Source organism: Aptenodytes patagonicus, chromosome 7 (genome assembly GCF_965638725.1).
Source record: "Aptenodytes patagonicus chromosome 7, bAptPat1.pri.cur, whole genome shotgun sequence".
In the NCBI taxonomy this organism is placed as follows: domain Eukaryota; kingdom Metazoa; phylum Chordata; class Aves; order Sphenisciformes; family Spheniscidae; genus Aptenodytes; species Aptenodytes patagonicus.
In genome coordinates, this window is record NC_134955.1 from 59,072,798 (window position 1) to 59,093,496 (window position 20,699).

Genomic DNA, 20,699 nt, shown 5'->3' on the forward strand with positions numbered 1-20,699 from the left:
GGCAAGTACTGTCAGACAGCGATACGTTTTCCCCCTCCCTGGAAGGTGAATTTAGGAAAGACCTAATGAATAAAACCGCAAGTGTATAGGGTGAGGAGGGGATTCCAACAAAAGCTTTCTTCACTAAAAAGCTGAGATTCAGCAACAGCAATATCTCCTGTGAATCCATATCAGTGCAACCAGGTTGGGGGGTACAGAAGGAAAGTGAAGTTGAAATACTGTGTTTCATAATTTTATAAAAGTAATTTCCTAGCTTTGAAAGCCATTCTCATTCATCTAAAACGCACCAAAATACTCAACAACAGAACAAGATGTTTCCTTTTACGTTTGAATAAACAAGCCCTCCACACACGTGCCTTTTTCTTTCAAAAACACCTGAAAAACTCACAAAAATAAGCCGCTGGCACAGCTCTACAAGGAGGTCACTGCCACAACTGCCAGTGCTGTAAAAGGGGAAGAAGTGTATACAGCAAGGCCACAGAGCTGCAGCATGCACACAGCCTGACGTGCACAGCAAGTGCCTACCCCGGACATCTGTTTTGTCTGGTGGGAGCACGTGACACTAAACAGAAAAAATACCAGGACAATAAAATACAGAATAACCTCACATAAAATGGTAATATTCAACCTGAAGGAATGTAATGGCCAGTTTACCATTGCAGTAAGACAGCAACACCAGATAGGGTGACTTGGTGTAGAAGATAACTTGCCGGACAGCTCTGTGGGTGGCTTACTGCTCTCCAAAACATCTGGTTTTTGTTTTGAAATGTGCTTTGAAGCAACACATTTGCAAACTTCACAGGGAAGAAAATAAAGGAACCTGGGGAAACCTTTTCTCCTTTTTCATTATAGCTTAGCAGTTTGCAATAGTTCCTTCCATCCATCTGGATGTTTGCAAAATTTCTCCTCCACTTGTAATTTTGGTGGCAGAGGCTGTGAGTTGTTACAGCAGGAGGAAAAGAGTTTTGCAGCTTAAGCAGATGAAAAAATCCAAACATTTTCCGCACTGCTAAAAGGGCTCTGCAGAATGGAATTATGTTTTACCTCACTTCATTTATTATGGCATGACTGCAAAAGCCACTGTTCAACCACCGGACCTCCCACCGAGCGTGAATCGGTGAGGAACCGGGCATTAACGCAACCGCACCGATGCCAGGCGGTGCACATTGCCGACTGCCAGCGCCTTTTAGGATCAGCCCCATGATGGTTAGCAGGCACCACTGGCTGCATCTCCGCGCACACAAACACACGCCCATGCACACGTGTAAGGTTTAGGCTGGCTCCGCGCTAAACAGCTTATCTTTGCCTTTGCCTGTAGCTGCCGAATGCACTCGGCACAAGCCCAAATGCCGTTTCTTGGCCACTCTGGGGGCAGTTTTGCAGAAGAGCTAGCATGCAAGCTACAGCTAATCACTGAGAGTGCTTTGACCATTCAAGAGAAAAATTGGAATATGCTTGAAAAAGTGTTGCCATAGACAAGTGCCAAACCGCACATAAAGGAACAGCGGGACGGATCAGAGTCAAGTGCCCATCTAAAGCACAAACACTCTCAGAGGAAACATGCTCACTTTTTTGTTTGGATTGTGCTTTGTCCAAACCTGGGAAGTCCAAACAAGTCCTCATGAAAAAGGTTAAGACGACACCGTAGGAAGCTATGTAAGTTCAGTGAACTGTTTAAGCGGTGGGGAGGTTCACAGCAATATCACCTTCAGCTGCAGGGTTCACAAACTCTCTCTGCCCAACAACCACCCCAACGTGGGAGGAGTCTCCAGGTCAGAGGAAAAGAGGGCAAACCAAGTAGGTTATAGGATCAATCCATAGGACCTTCCCCGCAAAGGCCTTGTGCCAACAGCGTCATGAATTTAGTCATGCATATCAAAAGGTAGCGAGTATAATGCTGCAGAAGATCGGTGCTTAAGTCAACAAGATTTCAGCATCAGCTTGAACAACTTCCTGAATTAGTAACGAACCTGTCCTCCAGCAGGGTGAGAGGGGAGTTTGAGATTCTTAAATACAAAGCCAGGAGGACCACGGACCCTTTGGTCTGACCTCCCTCTGTGCCCCAAACCACCACACTTCCTTAACTTACCCCTAAATTCAGTCCAGTAATACCCATTTGGCTAAACAGTTCTCGGAACAGTCTCCAGCTCTGTCTGAGGACAACCAGAGACTCCACCATTTTCACTCCTGTGCTGAATACAACAGCCTCCACAGGTAGATCTGGTCAGATAAGGTGTCCTTCCCCGCCTGCCCTCCAGCTTCACTGGTAGCCTCATGCTGCCAGGGCAGCAGCAGAGCTGAGTGCTTCTACACAATGAATACAGTGATCCTGATACAGCAGGTCCTGATTTTTATCTCAAAGTATCGGGGCATTCAAAGCAGCTTCAAGGAAGGATTCAAAGCGGTGTCAAAGGAGAGGCTCAATCCACACCTGCCTGGGAATCAGAGATACGCCTCTGGACCAAGCACAGTCCCCGCGTACATAAATTGCACAGACAGCAACACTTGCATAAACAAGTGTAAAAATGCCAGATAATGCTAAAGCAGATCTCGATGTAATGCCAGTAACAGACACAGGCTCCACAAGAACCACAGTTACTCACTAAGCCTGTTGCCTGTTAGCAGTCCAAGCCTGTTTCCCAAGCAGCAGGGAGCCTGCTATACACAGTGCCCCCCCTCACCTTTGTACTCTCTTATCACCACTAAGTGTTTATATTGTGGACCACCACACCACGTCATGTGCAAAGAACACCAACCAAAAAAAAAAGCTTATGGGAACTATTTCTGATGCAGACAAGCCCTTTTTCCCAGTCCCGCACCCACAAAGGGCAGAGAAACTGCAGGAGGTCCTCTCCAGCAGCTCTGCGTTCAAGCACAGCGGGAAGTTACCCAAGGTGGAGGCTGACAGCCTGAACCTCATGAGCAACCTCTTCAACATGTGTTTGTGGCAGATTCCAGCACTGCTAACAGCTACAGGAGATTAAGGTTAAGTGGTTGAATGGTGACACAGAAGCTGTTGTGTTCAGGCCCTGGATACTACAAGGACTGGCTGGTTGATGGAAAAACTTGAGCATGGCTGCCAAAGAAAAGGAAATGGGGAGAGAATTATTTCCTCATTGGTTTCATATCCCTTGCAAAAAAAGGGTACTCCTTGGGAAGGCAACCCCTACATCCCCAGGAGCCAATGCACGCCACAGCTACCTCCAGCCTTGAAAGGTAGTTCTGAGATTTGCTAGAATTCTTCAAACACCACCGTTCAAACCATGTCCAAAATCTGATCTCAGCAACATAAAATATATGGAAAAAAGAAGAAAAAAAGCAAATGAGCTGTTTTGTGAGCAGGAGATGCTCCATCTCAGGCAAAGGCTGAGAAACAGTGCTCAGAGCCGTCACCATCCTCACTGTGCCCTCAAAGATGAACCGTCTCCATCTTCTGGACCTGCCTGTGTTGAGGTAGGTGCCAGCTGAGCCATTTGCATCTTGATCTCAGTTTAAAAAATCCCATAACTCTCACGACAGCAGGCAGTAACACTGCCGGGCTGAGCAGCAAAACCCCAGGCTGGGTCTCTCCCACGTTAGATCAAGAAACACATTCCCAACATTTTTCTGCCTCTGACCTTCCCCTTATCAGTGAGTTTCCCTCCTCCCCTGCCTCCCCCAGAGCCATGGGGCGAGGACAGCCTCGCTGACCCACCCAAGAGAGGTGGTAGAGCTGGATCACTGACAGCTTGGACCCCCTCATCCCCTTCATTAGAAATTAAACGAACGGTCCCCATCGCCTTGTCAAAGCCTGCTGCCAGCTGTGAGGAATGTTCTACCTCCATCAGCCCAAATGCCTTCTCCTCAGTGGAACGAGCGGCTCCCAGACCTGGGTGCTGGGGTGCACCCCCAGTACACCTGCCTGGGCCACCACCTCGTGGCACCAACTTCGAGTCCACCCACACCTGCTGGTGCCTCACCAGTGACCCGATACTTCGTCCTACCCTGGCTGGACAACCACGCCGCTTGGCTCTGTAGAATTGTGGCACAGTGAAGGGGAGGTACAGTATCAGGGAAGCAGACAAGGATGGTGGTCAAGGCCACACGGTCAAGGATAAGGTTTTTGGGAGAATGCTCTGGCACTTGCTGCCACTTGGGATGCCAGTGGGGCCAACGTCCTCCTCCAGTTACTCCTCGCGGCCACAAGCACCAGGTGCATGAGCAATGGGTGCCTTAGTGGACCAGATGACACCAGAAGGAAGGAATTTCCCATCAAAACATCTCACCTCCCACCCAACACCCTCCCTGTCGCAGCCATCACACTTGGTGCAGAAGAGGAGGTCGGGGAGAGAGACGGTGTCATGCCCTGCCAGGCTGCTACCCGCAACAGCAAACCAGATGAAAACCATAATCACCATCAGCCATCGCTTACTTGTACAATGTAAATGCTTCAAGCTAAATTTTCACAGAGCCGTAAAACCTGAAGCCCTGTTTCTTTACAAAGCCTTTGAAAAACTAATTGGATGTAGCTCCGCACATTATCTCCACGAGAGGTAGAAGAGTCACATTCCAGCCCAGGAAGGAGCGTTACTGTTATTATCCACCCTCCTCAAGATTTACTGTCTTAAAAAATATACTCCATCTGGAGCGGGGTGTAATTCAACTTGGATGTAATCTAGCTGAGTAACTTTCCTCCACATAGATAAACCACTTAATACTCATTACAGCTAAATTGAGGCAAGACAAATCACTCTACCTTGTTTTAACTCAATGGCCTCTGAGAGAGCAGGGAACAGCTGGCTCTTGAAGCTTTTTAAAAACATAAATTAGAAACTATTTTAACAATCAAAACAATCTCTCAGCCTGCAGAGCACAGAACAGTGTCATTTTAAAAGACACTTGGAGACACTGGAGCCTTTCCAATCCTCATCTGAGATTTCAGAGGAATCTGTCAGAGGGTTAAATACAATGAATTATACATCTATTTTGACAGTAGCAAAAGAAATGTTTTTATTTCCTTGTATGCCATTTCTCCAAACCATGAGTACACAGAGCAGAAGTCTGCATGGTAGCTACATGGTTGGGATCAAGACGCTTTTATTTAAGACCTTTTCATAATGAGACCTTAGCACTTAAATGAATATAAGAAAAAAATGCAATCCCTTTACTTAGGGCAGTTCACAGCAGATGCAAGAAAAGGTTAATGCAGGTGTCTGTGAGATGAGGAAGCTGTGGAGAGCCCTCTGATGGGACTCACTCACAGCGGGATGGTGCCTACACCCGGCCTGGGCAATACGGAACAACCCGGCACGAGCAGACTTGAGCCAACAGAGGTGCCTTAGTTCTCTTCCACGGCATCACGCTGGGGTTTGATTTGTCTTTTCAATGTCTGCTACAAAGAGGGGGTTACGCAGTGTCCAGCTGGGGTGCTGGCCGGCAGGTCAGGACCATGGTGCCCCACTCCAGCACTGTCCCTGCGTGCACCACGGAGGTGCCCCACACCCCCAGCAGCGAGGCTGGGCACCCACTGTCTCCCGCTGCGTTTTCTCCCCAGGAGCTACTTTTACTAAGTATGAGTTAAGACAGTAAAGCACAGTTATATTTTGTCAATGTCCTGCAAACAAGGCTCTTCCTCCCCTCGTAAAAAACAGCAACCCTAAAGGGATTCTCCCAAATCCAAACCCAAGGAGGAAAGACGCAGGAAGGAGTGATGCTCTGCCAGGTTTGCACCTTGCGGCCAGCTGCCTTCTTCTTTGCATGATGGGATGCTGACATTTTCGCTTCCTCCCCTTCCACCAAAGATCATCTCATAAAAAAGACCTTCACCTGTGCTCAATAAAACATTTTGCTGTTTGTCGGCAGTTTCGTTATCACACCTCTGCTCTTCGGCACCATATTTCAGATTCGTATTGCTCTGCTGGTTTTGCTTCTTGACACAGACAAGCAGGCTGAAAAATGGGCCAGCAGTTACATCTTGTAAAGAAGCTGATTTATTAAGGCAAAGGGCTCTTTCAGAGCAGCTAGGAAGCAGATGAAACTCGTATCTCTTTATATATTGTCATTAAAGGAAATTACTGAGAGAGGTGGACAAACCCACCACCCTTGCTTTCTCCTAGGCAGCCCCCATCTTTCTGTTCTTACCAGCAAACCCTATTCCCAATGTCCTGTTTTGGACTGGTGCACAAGGCAAGTTTTCACGTCAGGCTTAACTCAGCGGATGGCTCAAATGTGAGCAGGGACACCACAAAGCCACGGCTTTACTTTAGTTTTGCAGGTGCTGCCCTCTGCTACGGCACCACCAGGGCTTTTGGGGCATGCTCCTTAGTTCACCTTGGCACACTCAGCTCTGCAGTGACTCTCACATGGACTCAGGGAGAAGCCACTTCTTCCAGCACCTGGAGGATGCTGCCAGTGTCCGAGGGACTTGGCCCCTGTCCCCACATTAGCCCTTGTCCCCAGTGAACAAAGGCAGCACTCCAGCCTGAGTAGAAGTGGCACCCAGGCTCCAACCCAGCTAGTCCCCGCTGAAAATATCACTAAACGCAGATGGGAAAGCATGCGAGTGGATGGGAGGGCAGGTCTGCAGACTAAAGGCAGGTAAAAGCCAAATGAAGTATTCCAGCAGTGAGATGAAGAAGCTCACCGACATAGACCTCCTTCTCTTCTCTCAGGTCCAAAATACCACGCTCTGCTAACCCCAATCCCCATGCCTCTCCAGTAGGAGCCTGGGTGCAATTTGGGGTCTCCCTTGGGACGTGGTAAGAGAATACGCAACAACAAGGTCTATGGCAGCAGAAGCTTCCAGCCTTTTGCAGCTTTGCAAGATATTCTGCAAGCAAACCATACCAGCAAACCATACCAGCATGCTCTACCTCTCACCCCACCACCTCATTCAGGGAGGGAGCATCTTCCTCCACACTCTGCCAGGCAGTGTTAAAGAGGTAGCAGGAGAGCACTTAACAAAAACAGAACTAAGGCCAAATCTTGATTATTTCCACAGCTGAAGTGCTACAGCACACTTTTACTGAACGGACACTGCCTTAGACTATGCTAAATAAATAAAAGGCCCATGTGGAGCATTCAAAGCCACCCATGATAACGTCCGTCTGAATAAGACTGGTAGGATCAGGCCTCATTTTTAAGGTGCAGGTGATGGCTCTGTTATGGAATAACTATTCAAATACTAGTCAAACCAACAGAGAAGTGCATTGTCAGTCCAATCACAAATAACAAAGAAATCTGGTCTCAGACTAATACACATTTATTTTAACTCTCACAAGCCGGTGGCTACGCACCTGTGCAGTTGTGTTGCTGCAAAGCGCTGCTCTGGCAGGATAGGACATATGCCACTGCAGCTATTTAATCAACATTTCATAGCAAGCCTGTAACTACGAGCTCTGAAGTTTTTCAAGACTGCACGTTCCCGACTCAGTTCCAGTTCATTAGGCCTGTCTGGGAGCTTAGCAGCCTCAAGTCGGTCTGTAACAGTCTGATAAGGCCTCTCCTGACTTCGGCTTTTACAGCTCACTACTGCAACTTCCAGCCATGACATCATCTCCGTGCACAGCAAAACATCTGCCCGCGACGACTGTCAACAGGAGCTCAAGAGCTTCTGATATCTTATCGGGATTTCATTAGGAGGCAGCTGATAGGGAAGGAGGAGCGTGTGCCTGTGTACTGCAGCGCAGCCAGGAGAGAGCTGCCTCGTTGCATCAGAAAGTGGCCACCAGTTTCTCCTTCCTTGCTTGGGTGACCTTTACATTACAATCTTTGCAGGGGCCATCCTTTTATCACGGCATAGCACAGCGGGAACCACTGGAGATCGCTTGCATCCGAGGATGTCTAACCCACTCAACCCATAAAACCTGCTTAATGGGAAGGTGATAAAACACCTCCCAGTCCTGTACTCTGACACCACGCCTCCCCTCTCCTGAGGGGGACAACCCATAGCTGCTCTTCTGCTGCTGGGAGTGGGCAAGGACAGACAGTGCTGCTGCAGCTCTCCAGGGCTTTCCACAGCTCTCCTTGTAAGCCTGCTTGCAGAGGATGGCACCTTCACCGGATTGCTCAGATGCACTCCCCACCCGATGTGCTGCCTGCATGACAGACCGGCTCAGCCCTGATTATTAGTCACTACTGTTTGTCCAGGTTTCCTGGGGAAATCTTTCCTTCTATCCTCCAGAGATTTTGAAAGTAAACAACTGAGGAAAAGATTGTGTTTCTTTTACAAGTCGTGTTTTAATGCCTGACTGTGGGCATTGTTCTGAGAACAACCAGTGTGGGGGTTTTTTGAGCTTCAGTCTCAGCCCGAGCTTTCAAGCAAGAGTGGACTGACTGTAATTAGATGCAATAAGTAAACACAGTGACAGAAATATTAATGTCCAAGACACGCACAGCCAGACAGTCTTGACTGGTGTACAACGTGTAACAGAGGAAAGCTGATTTATATCCGCTGCAGCGCTCTTGCCCTGTGCACACGGAAGCCTGCACTGTCTGAGGGAGCAGGTGCTCTCTGGATCAATTCCAGGTCCTGCAATATCTGCAACACCCATCACAGCTCAGTGACACCGGGCACATTTCAGGTTTTCCTTGGCCTCTTTAAGAAGCCATTTGCTGACCAACCACATAGACGTACTCAGTGAAGAACGGCCTGAACGCAGAAAGGACAATTCCAGAGAAAGTAGGACAACATTCAAATTGCAGGTGGATCAGTGATCCTCTCTTCCAGACAGTGTGGTACCAGCACTTCTCTATTAGTGCTTACTGATTGATATGAAGGGAGACAACAAAAGATGCAGAAGCCAGAGGAAGGACAGGAGAAGATCAAACTGACTACTGGATGTGATGCTGCACTCATGAAAACTTGCAAGAGAGGAAAAGATGAGTGACACCAACAGACTGGAGGCTCTTTGTTTGACTGCCTCATGCCTTAGTCAACGTAGCTCCATCCAAAAAGCTTTTGCTTCCCAAGCTTCTTTGCTTCAGAGCTGCACTGCAGCAGTGTAGGATCTTCCGCTGTCGCCAATCCCAGCAGAGTAAAGCCACAGCCCGTTGACCAGTGCCAAAGCAATGAATTAGGAGATCATTATAATCTTCCTTATCCTGTACCTCTCTACTGTTGCCACAGATGGGCAAGGGCTGATCTACCACAGTATGGCCTAAGCAGGACCTTCCATGAGAGTCCAATTTTAGATACAAAGAGGTAAATCCTCTGCTTTTGATAGACCCATGGATTGCTTCTTGTTGGTGCGATGGACTCGTTAACGCACAGGAAGGCATGGCCGGACCCTCCCCTTGAAGTTCGGACCCTACGAGCCAGTTGTGCCAGACTCTTCCTCAGGGGAAGACAGAGGTGAACAGAAAGTTGTGTTACCAGCGCTCGTTCGGGGAGCGGAGCTGCAAGTCACTCACCACTAATGGGATTCTGCAGCTTTAATGATTAGGAAAAGGTTAAAATAACCTGCCAGGCACCCTCAGCTGTTTAAGCCTCTTTTCCTTCCTCGTGCTGCTTTAATCTTGGTAGCACGGTCACGTGACCCAGTCAAAAAAAGCCCCGAAGCCGATTAGTGGCTTTCCACTGGCTACAAATGACTCAAAACATTTGGGATGGTGGTGATGCTTTGGAAAGAGGAGCCTGCTTTGCTCTGTGCCCTCCTTTTGGGGGCACCTCGACAAACACTGCAGCCTCCAGAAGTCATCAAGAGGGTACGGTCCCAGGGGAAAATCCCTGAAACCAAGGGGACGGGCCGCACTCATTTCCACCTGTATCAATCCAGTTACATAATTCCTCCCTCCCACCTCCAAACCCAACCTTTCCCACCTGACTTTGACTACCGCTGCGGTAGCCGCTGTCCCTGTCTCTACAACAGCAACCAAAGGCTAAGCCCATTGCCAGCGTGCTATGCTCAAAGCCTCTGCTGAGGTCAACCTAAACTTTTGTGGCAGCATCCTTCGATTCCTCATACACAAGTCCTGTGAAAAAGTATCTTGGGGGCTATTGCAGTTCATAAACTGGGCACGAATCAGTGTCATGCTGGGACAAAAGGAGTGTGTGGGATCATACTGTGATGCAGAGCCCTGTATGTAAACAGGGGAATAATCCTCCTTCATCGGTGCTATTAAAGATCTTGAATAGGGATCTGTGTCCAGTTTTAGGCATCACGCTTCAAGACTCATGCAGACTAGTTGGAAGGAATTCAGGAGAGAAATAAGGAGGATCAGAGTCTGAAAGCATAATCTAGCAGGAGAGCTTGAAGGAACCCAGATTGTTTAGCCTGGCGAAGAAAAGACCAAACATAGATGTAGTAACAGATTCAAATATGTAAATGATTGTCAAAAAAAGATGAAGTGAATAAATTGTTCTCCATGTCCACCCAGGAAAAGCAAGCTCTCTAATAACAGGGATATTTAAGGGCTAGAAGAAATTGCCTTGGGAGGTGGTGGAATTGCCATGATGACAGCTTTCACAAGCAGATTAGAATCATAGAATCACAGAATGGTTTGGGTTGGAAGGGACCTTGAAGATCATCTAGTTCCAACCCCCCTGCCATGCACAGGGACACCTTCCACTAGACCAGATTGCTCAAAGCCCCATCCAACCTGGCCTTGAACACTTCCAGGGATGGGGCACCCACAACTTCTCTGGGCAACCTGTTGCAGTGCCTCATCACCCTCATAGTGAAGAATTTCTTCCTTATAGCTAATCTAAATTTACCCTCTTTCAGTTTAAAGCCATTACCCCTTGTCCTATCACTACATGCCCTTGTAAAAAGTCCCTCTCCAGCTTTCTTGTAGGCCCCCTTCTGGTACTGGAAGGCTGCTATAAGGTCTCCCCAGAGCCTCCTCTTCTCCAGGCTGAACCACCCCAGCTCTCTCAGCCTGTCTTCACAGGAGAGGTGTTCCAGCCCTCTGATCATCTTCGTGGCCCTCCTCTGGACTCGCTCCAACAGGTCCATGTCCTTCTTATGTTGGAGGCCCCAGGCTGAACGCAGTATTCCAGGTGGGGTCTCACGAGAGCGGAGTAGAGGGGGAGAACCACCTCCCTCTACCTGCTAATCACGCTTCTTTTGATGCAGCCCAGGATACAGTTGGGCTGCAAGCGTGCATTGCCGGGTCATGTTGAGCTTCTCATCAACCAACAACCCCAAGTCCTTCTCCTCAGGGCTGCTCTCAACCCATTCTCCGCCCAGCCTGTATTTGTGCTTGGGATTGCCCTGATCCATGTGCAGGACCTTGCACTTGGCCTTGTTGAACTTCATGAGGTTCACACGGGCCCACCTCTCAAGCCTGTCAAGGTCCCTCTGGATGGCATCCCTCCCCTCCAGCTTGTTGACTGCACCACACAGCCTGGTGTCGTCAGCAAACTTGCTGAGGGTGCACTCAATCCCACTGTCCCTGTCACTGACAAAGATGTTAAACAGTGCTGGTCCCAATACCGACCCCTGAGGAACGCCACTCATCACTGGTCTCCACTTGGACATCAAGCCGTTGACCACAACTCTTTGAGTGCAACCATCCAGCCAATTCCTTATCCACCAAGTGGTCCATCCGTCAAATCCATGTCTTTCCAATTTAGAGACAAGGATGTTGTGCAGGACAGTGTCAAATGCTTTGCACAAGTCCAGGTAGATTATGTCAGTTGCTCTTCCCTTATCCACCAACACTGTAACCCCGTCGTAGAAGGCCACCAAATTTGTCAGGCACGATTTGCCCTTAGTGAAGCCATGTTGGCTGTCACGAATCACCTTATTTTCCATGTGCCTTAGCATAGTTTCCAGGATCTGCTCCATGATCTTGCCGGGCACAGAGGTGAGACTGACTGGCCTGTAGCTCCCCGGTCTTCCTTTTTTCCCCTTTTTAAAAATGGGGGTTATGCTTCCCCTTTTCCAGTCAGTGGGAACTTCACCAGACTGCCACGACTTCTCAAATATGATGGATAGTGGCTTAGCAACTTCCGCCAGTTCCCTCAGGACCTACAGATGCATCTCATCAGATCCCATGGACCTGATCCTTCAGGTTCCTTAGATGGTCTCGAACCTGATCTTCTCCTACAGTGGGCGGTTCTTCATTCTCCCAGTCCCCGCCTTTGCCTTCTGAGACTTGGGCGGTGAGGCTCAAGCACTTGCCGGTGAAGACTGAGGTAAAAAAGCCGTTGAGTACCTCCACCTTCTCCATATCCCGGGTAACCAGGTCTCCCGTTTCCTTCCAGAGAGGGCCCACATTTTCCCTCGTCTTTCTTTTATCCCCGACGTACCTATAGAAGCTTTTCTTGTTGCCTTTGACATCCCTGGCCAGATTTAATTCTATCAGGGCTTTAGCTTTCCTAACCTGATCCCTGGCTGCTCGGACAATTTCTCTGTATTCCTCCCAGGCTACCTGTCCTTGCTTCCACCCTCTGTAGGCTTCCTTTTTGTGTTGGAGTTTGTCCAGGAGCTCCTTGTTCATCCATGCAGGCCTCCTGGCGTTTTTGCCTGACTTCCTCTTCGTTGGGATGCATCGCTCCTGAGCTTGAAGGAGGTGATCCTTGAATATTACCCAGCTTTCTTGGGCCCCTCTTCCCTCCAGGGCTTTGTCCCATGGCACTCCACCAAGCAGATCCCTGAAGAGGCCAAAGTCCTCTCTCCTGAAGTCCAGGGTAGTGAGCTTGCTGTGCGCCTTCCTCGCTGCCCTAAGGATCTTGAACTCCACCATTTCATGGTCACTGCAGCCAGGGCTGCCTTTGAGCTTCACATTCTACATCAGCCTCTCCTTGTTGGTGAGAACAAGGTCCACCATAGACAAATATCTGTCAGGAGTAGTTTAGGTAGAGCTGAGTCTGCCTTGGAGCAAAGGGATGGGTTAAGTGACCCCGAAAGTCCTTCAGTTCTGTTTTCCATGCCTAACCTGTACAAATACCACATAAGATAATCTGTAGCTATTTCACTTAAATTCCAGAAAACAAGCACCACAATTATTTGAAGGCAAAAACGAAATCACTAAACAGCCTTTGATTGGCATGTCAGATTCAGTAATCTGAAACCATCCATGCATTTTGGTTTTCCATTACCAGCAGAAAGTCTCACCTAACTGCATGGTGGCTGGCAAAGAAGAAAGCAGAGCTGGCAAGAGCATGTGGAGAAGAACAAGTGGTGGGGTAGGGCCCTCCAATACTAATGGGATGTTTGCAATAAAAAGGTTACATTGGAAACAGTTGGCTGATTTAAAATACAGCCAGGGATTTCAAGAGTTAGTACCCCCCCAAAAAAGACAGTTCTTATCTTTAAGAGCTATCGTTTCCAGCTTTTCCACAGAAATTCACAGTTCTAAATCACAGAAGGCCAACATGCACGAGGCTCGGTATGACTATAGTAACAACATATGGTCTCTAGCCAAAAGAGCTTAAAAAAGAGGAGCTCAGTGAATGCAGACAAGCTGGGGAATGCCAGGAGACCATGTGGGTTAGGAAACTGCCTCAGCAGCACTGACAGTCCAACTGTGGTCAAGGCTTGTAGGCACTGTGACAGAGGAAGGGGCTGGAGAAGGCTATGGAGACAGCCACGTCCATGTCTACGAGTCTTAGGGCAGCACAAAAGGAAGTACAAACGTGCTAATTTGAAAACTGAATATGTGGGGAACGGAGGCCAGGTTGTCCTAAGCTATTTTAATAGTCCAGAAACCCCCATAATGAGCTGCTACCTTCCCCAAAACAACCACATGGTCTTTCAAGATAGGAAGGTAGCTATCAGAAGCCCAAAGACTCTTGAGTTTGCACTAGTGAAACCAAAATGAGTTTTAAATGAAAGTCAAGTTGGGTTCGGAGCCCTTCGTCACTCTGTCACAGCCAGAAAGCTCTGGGAAACAGGCTGATCTGAAACGTTTGCACACCCAACTGCCCTGTTAGTTACCTCTTGCAAATCCACCGAAATGAGTGCAAGCGTGTCCCAGAATCTGCTCTCTGGTTTCCATTTTGCACTACTGCCACTCCACCTCCCAGCAAGGAGAAACAGTGAGCACCCACAATCGGTATTTTTCTCTTCACACTGACCAAACTCATCACACTGACCAAAGCTGCGCAAGACATTTGCCCCCAGATCTGAATCCACCCAAACACATGCAGATTTGATCCCACCCTTGAAAGATTTGCGGGGGTTGTTGCAGTTGCAAAAGCTTCACCATATTTGACAAGACCTTTGCTGAAGTTTTTCCATTTTTATGGCAAACTTCTAACCATCAACGGTTCAAAAGCCCATGGGAAAGACATCAGGTTAATCCAAAGCCTTGTGAAACATAACAGTTGTGAGTGAGTTTTGCTTTGAAATTTTAGGTTTGTTTGAATCCTTCAACATTTTCTCCTGGATAGATTAACATTACCTCCTAGGAAGAAGCACTGCCAAGTTTCAGATGGCTATAAATCTTACATTCGACATTGTACATACAAATGGGCTGGTAAGTTTTATGCAGAAATTCCCACTGCTTTCGAAGGAATCGTGCTTAGAAACTGATAGCACAAAGCAGTCCAGCTGCAAAAGGGCTCTCCTGAGTTTATAAAACTACTTCCCAAGCAACCTGCATGGGGAAAGGCAGATTACCAGATAAATTGATGGGGGTTTTTTTTGTTAAAAGGGTAGTTAAGAATATATAAATATTTGCAAAAGTCTTTCTTTGCAAACATCAAGTTGAAACTTTTGCAGGCTCTGAAAATGCATTTCGGATTGTAAATCTGCTCCTCCCTTTTGCTTGGGAAGATTCTTCTGGACAATAAACGCAGCGAGCCCGGGACAGGGCTGCATAATTATCCACTCCACACAATGGAAACCAGCCTCTCCAATGCGGTCCTCAACCATCAGGAATCCAAGCTGCATGATAATTAAAACTCAAAAATCCTCTTCCGCCACGTCCAGAGACAAATTAAACTTTAATTTCTACTCCTCAAATACCCCCACCATGTTCAGGGAGCCCCCTATTTAAAAAAAAATCTCCTAGATGCAAACGATGCCCTTCTGAGTACCGACAGGAAAAATTTAATTGGCAGCAAGAAAAAACTAATGATTAGGTTAATGAAAAATAGGCTCTATTGACTTGGGCCACTCGACCATTCCTGATGAGGGTAAACAGCCCCCCCCCGCCCCCCCAGCTCCTTCCCTGCTCCCCTCGCCTTTGTCTGCCGTGCACGGCAAGGCTGGGAGCAGGAACGCATTCAAAAGCGATGCCTCGGTGGGAAAAGGCTGTAGTCAGATCAAAGTCCTTCCACCCAGGGGCCCGCTGGAGCCCAACACTTGCTGAACGGCCTCCGTGTGCCCAGGAATTCGTTATCCCCCCGACCCTGGTCCAGGCTGCCCTGCACCCCCTCCTTAGTCCCAGCACAGGCTGCCCCCATCTCTCCCCAAGCCTAAAAAAGTGCAAGGTAGCAAAGGTGTTAAAAATTGCTGGCCTTTTTCCAGCGAAAAGCATTTATCCAGTTATGGCTGCCATTTACGAACTGGGCAGGATGGTAACAAACCTCATTCCCACACCTGGGGCTGGCAGGGGAGGGCTCTTGCCCAAGTGACGAGCAAGACGCGTGGTTTCACGGTGTCACCTGCTCTTGCCACGCTCCTTGGGACGAGGGCTGGTTGGGAATTTTTAGGTAAAGCAGTTTTTCATAGGAGAATGCTGATTTATCAAGAGAGCGTTTTTAACACAGGTGCATCTAATTTCATGCAATTTTTAGCTCAGGATGACATTTCTGGTCAGACCCTCAGAGAGAGAAAGGGAGAAAGCCTAAAATGGCCCAGAGCCCATGGCTTAAGGCAATCGCCAGGGAACGTCTAAATCCCTGCACGCTAAGCTCTTCTGGAGTTGGGGATTGTGTGCATCTGTGTCAAAGACACACAAATTTCTATGGCCAAGGATACGAAGCCTGGCTACACTGCAGGCAGAAACCCCACACCCGGCCCTATTTGCCAAAAATAACTGCAGTTGTAGAGCCAGTGGCTCCTTCCAGCTAGGATGGGCACCTGCACAGGTCTCAGCGTTCACCCATATTTCACTTTTGGATCTACATGTATTTTGCAATTAGCTGGTTTAATGTGCTGGTCTCTCCCACCAAGCCACTGTTTCGGGAAGCAAAGCTCTGCTGCAGTCCAGAGCACTGAGGGGACCCTGCTCCCTTCCACCCGGTCCCCTCCGATTTGGGGTATTTTCTGAGTCGGTTCTTCTCTCTTCCCCTGCCCGGTTCCTCCTTTCCACCCAGCAGCAGAAAACCACTCAGCCTCGTGCCCTCCTACTGCAGACCGTAGTTAAACATTACATGCTGCGATTGCCTAGTAATTTAACTCACTTTTGATAAACACATTCCAATGGCAGTGTGACTGTGAGAACAAGGTGTGCTTCTTCCCAAACACCTTTAAGGACTCAGTACAGACAGGAAAAACAGCCATGCGTAAAAATTATAAAGTGTGCATAGTTAATTCACTGTACAGCCCTTCGGTGTCAAGCTGGAAGATGGCATGAATCCAATCCCTGCCAGCTTTCACCTGAGATAAAATTCAACCAAAAAAAAATAATCCTGGGTCACAGAGGAGCCCCTTTGTGCCATCAAATTACACAAACAGAGCAGAGACGGTTGCCCATGTTCTTACACAAGGGTGGAGGGAAATCCTCGTTTTGGAAAGCAGCGATGCCCCACCTCCTACCTGCAGCCCTCTCCTGCCTGTACCCACTGCCCTGCCGCGGGAGTTTGCAAAATGAAATTAAACAAACAGGAAAAGGGCTGTCGAGTGTAACGTGTTGGCTATGCCGAACCGGCGTGTGCTTTGTCAGGGCCAGCTGGGAGCAGCAATAGGCCAGCCAAAAATACACTATATCCCAAAACTGAGCAGAACAGAGAGTCCAGATACCTACAGCGAGTGACACGTGGTATGGCTTAAGAATCTGAATACAGTAAACGTATAATTAATGCCTGGGAAGAAAGGCTAGACAATACCTAAGCATTTCCTAAGAGCACAATGTCTATAGGGAGTAGAAGCAAGATGGAGGAGCAGATTACAATGTATCACTGGGCTGGATTGAAATAATGAGACAATAGGAAACAAGATCTGTTTTAAAAGAAGTTAATAGTACAATGTTACTGCAATAAAAATAGGATAAATCATTTAGAAATAGCAAGTCAATCCTCGGATAAATCTCCCTGATAACTGTGACTCCCTCTTGTCCATGCTACCACGCTCAGCCAGGAGTTTTAGGTAGCGCTCTACAAAGCTGGTCCTTGCCAGCACTGACCCTTTCCAGGGGATGCTGAGCAACCCCCGCTGCAAGGGAAGGTGGCTGGGAGCATCCCGCAGGACGAGTGTCCTGGCGATTAGAGCAAAGCAGGGAACTGCGCTGTCACCTTGCCTGGGGCAGCCAAGGACAGCCCAGGCATTTGGCCACCGAGGACAATAAAATCAATTCCACAACGATTCCAAGACCAGGCGATCGGAGGAGACTTTCTGCTCCCACAAGCCGAACAAGTGCTCGTACGGCTTTGCAAAAGGACTGTGCAAACCTTTACTATGTTTCCCTGAGGTTACATTCAGAAATTGAAACTATGCAACGCAGCCAGCTTTCCCTGTTATTTATTAACAGGTTTATTACCTCTCACTCAAGCCCTTTGGACTGGCAGCTGACCGCTCCCCGCAAGGCCAGTTAACACGCACTTCTCTGGGTCTCCAAATTGGCCTCCACGGCTCGCTCTTGGCCTCGCCACTCCAGCGGCACACAGTCGCCCACAGGATCCACTTTGGCACGTTGGCCTTCGAATGCATATTTTGCATTTCGGCCTTAAAGAGTGGGTTCTCAGCAGTAAGCCACGAGCGTGGACCCCTGCTCGCTCCATAGTGTCACGTCCAAGAATCAGTTCTGGTTACACACATCATGGCAGAGCTGGGACAAAGGGAAGGGATATGGAAAGGAACCCTGACACGAACATCTTCCTTCCCAATCATGTGTAGCCACAGGCACCTCCTTGTCTGCTCACTGCAGAGGGTCACCTGGGACTCCTCTGTGCCCGCATCTCAGGACTATCTGAGAACTAGTAGAGGGAGAGAAGATGACCTTATTTCCACAAAATAGCTCTTCATTACACCCACAAAAGAAAGACTACTAAGCACAGCCATCCTTTCAATAATGAGATGGGCTCATTTTCTAGGGGTGCACATTGCATGGAGATGGGAAACAAATCATCGCACCCAAAGATAAAGGGGGTTGTTTTGGTTTGGGCACAAGTATGTGGAAGGAAAATACATGGACATTCAAGGTAACGCCATTCATAAAAGCATAGAGATGTTTCAGATCATCTAGCACAGAGGTTCCCAAACTATTTGTTAGCCAATTGCTCCCACTCTTGAGAGCTCTGTCCTATGTCCTCCTCCCTCCTTACAAGCCAGGCAAGTATTTAGAAAGAGGAAGGGCAACAAATTTGGGGAGTACCGTTCAGGGCCTGCCAGAGCCCTGCCTCACACCAGGACAAGCCCCTGCTGCCGGCTTACCAGTAACATCTTGCTTTGGAAGACAGCAGCCCCCAGCTCCCCTGAGTTCAAACCTCAGCTGAAGACCCTGCCCTGCAGAGAGGCAAAAGTCCCACTGACGGCCCCCTCCATCCCTCCCAGAAATGCACTGTTCCTAGGGGGGGGTCATGTCCCGCCAGAGCCCCCTAAAGCCGCTGATGTCACCCGTCTCCTCTCCCCAGCCAAGTTTTTCTCACGTTCTCATTTTAACACAACCCGAGTAAGTAAGCGCCTATCACTTCCCTCGAGAAACTGCCGCAGCCTTATAGCTTTCACCTTGAGGAAACGTTTTCTGACGACTTTCTGCTTTGCCTAATTTCATCCCATTAATCCTAGTTATACATGCTGGGTCCACCCCAAACCACGCCTCGCCCACCCTACAGACATGGGGCTTGGTGAGCACATCCCCACCGAGGCTGCTTGCCTTCACTGCCAGAAAAGCGGGGACCCGACCCTCACACTCACTGCAGGCTCAGCCTCTGCAGGCACATGAGAAATGCCTGGGAAGTCGCTTGCATGGAGGGATTTGTCCTTTCCCCTCTCCAAACATCCCCTGAATGTGTTTTAAATGACAGGTCGTCCCTGTCTTTCTCTAGGAAGTGCTTTGCAATGCCGATTTCCATCCCATGAAGGCACAGCCTGTGTAGCACTATTTCTGTTGACCAACAGGAATTTAATCAACCAACAATAATAAACTGGGTAATACTCAATTGTATGAAGCCGCCAGTCAGATGAAAGGATTTACAAAGGCTGGATTGATCTCCAAGCCCTGGCAGCTTTCCCACGGTCCCCCTCTAATCTGCGGAGCCAGAGAGAATACGTGAAAACTCCGAAATCCGGGTTTTCCTGCAGGGTGTTTTAAGTTCAAATAAGTCTCTCGACTACAGATCTGTATTTTTTTTTCATGTCTCCCTGCTCTGCGGCTGGCTCTTACCTAACCCTAAAGGAGCATCACACCAGGGCAAAGCCCCCTCGGAGACAGCCAGCTTATGTAACCGCTAATGCCATAAGCACTACAATGTCTTTAGTGACAAAAAGGCTCAATGCAGGCTCAGACCAACGGCAGCCAATTCACTGTGGAGAATTAGAGAAAAAACCCATGTTACTTTGGGAAATCAATCAGCATGGCCCCCATTGCTTTAGCAGATAGCATCTTTCCAGAAGGTATGGGAACATCTTCTGGCATTGCAAAGCATTGGCAGGATGGTGTTTGCTTACTTAGGGGAAGAAAAGAAACGTTCCAGGCCACCTTTTGGCTGCAAATGCCCTCGGGGAAGAGCAAACCTGAGGCTGTTCCTGAGGGTGGCTGCTCGCAGAGCAGCGGAAGGATCTCACTGAGGTATTTGCACGCGTCCCCCTCCAGGTCTGCGCTCGTGCAGGCTGCTCACAGCGTCACCTTCCTTCTGCAGAACCTGCCCACGTTTCCAGCTGGAAGTCCTGCAGGCCAGGGCCAGAGGAGGGTGACATTGGTCACCACTGTGGGAGCCGATCCATTTGGGGTGACACTGGTCACCGCTGTGGGAGCCAACATGAAAGAGGGACAAGAGGCTAATTCAGGCACGCTGCCCCCCTGCACACGCAGGGGTCCACCGGCGTCACGGGTCTCCTCTTCCAGCACCTCGGTGGCTCCCCTGCAACACGCAGCCACCGTCACATGGCTGAGCAGTCCCATCCCACACGGTTCAGAGCACTGGGTGGCTTTGGAAGTGGCCTATTGCTCACATTATCCAGGCAGTCACAGTATTGCTGGTTTTACAGCCATCTCCCCACAAACGAGGCGAGCATCTGGGTTTGGGGGCTGAGCTGCAGGAATTGGAAGCAGCCGTGATGCTGCCAACGGTGGCTGCACAGGGGCCACCAAACCCGAAGGTAACACGCCTGGCTTAGGAAGTCCTTGAGCTGCAAATCACTGGTGGTTGGGCAAGTATTGTAGGGAAACACGTCATTGTATGCGATCATCACATTGCCCTAGTTTTAATTCCCCTGGGCACTGCTGGAGATAGGACATCAGGCCAGGGGGATCTTCGATCCAACCCAAAGCAGCCGTTGTCACAGTTTTAAGGCTATTGTCACCTATGCTCATCACATGGCTCAGAAGCGCCAAAGTGGAGGAGAGGACCAGAGCAGCAGCGTGTCCATTGCTCTGCCCCACATCCAGCCAGCTTGTAACCACGCTGACCAGCGTACCAGGGAGATGGGGGCAGAATTATAAGGAAA

At 48.9% G+C, this 20,699-nt stretch overlaps 1 protein-coding gene across 2 annotated transcripts in view; it reads right to left on the reverse strand.

Annotated features, from left to right (window-relative positions):
- The window catches only part of CCDC85C (coiled-coil domain containing 85C), a 119,540-nt gene that overhangs the window by 46,811 nt on the left and 52,030 nt on the right, over positions 1 to 20,699 (reverse strand). The gene's annotated exons all lie outside the window — the stretch shown is intronic.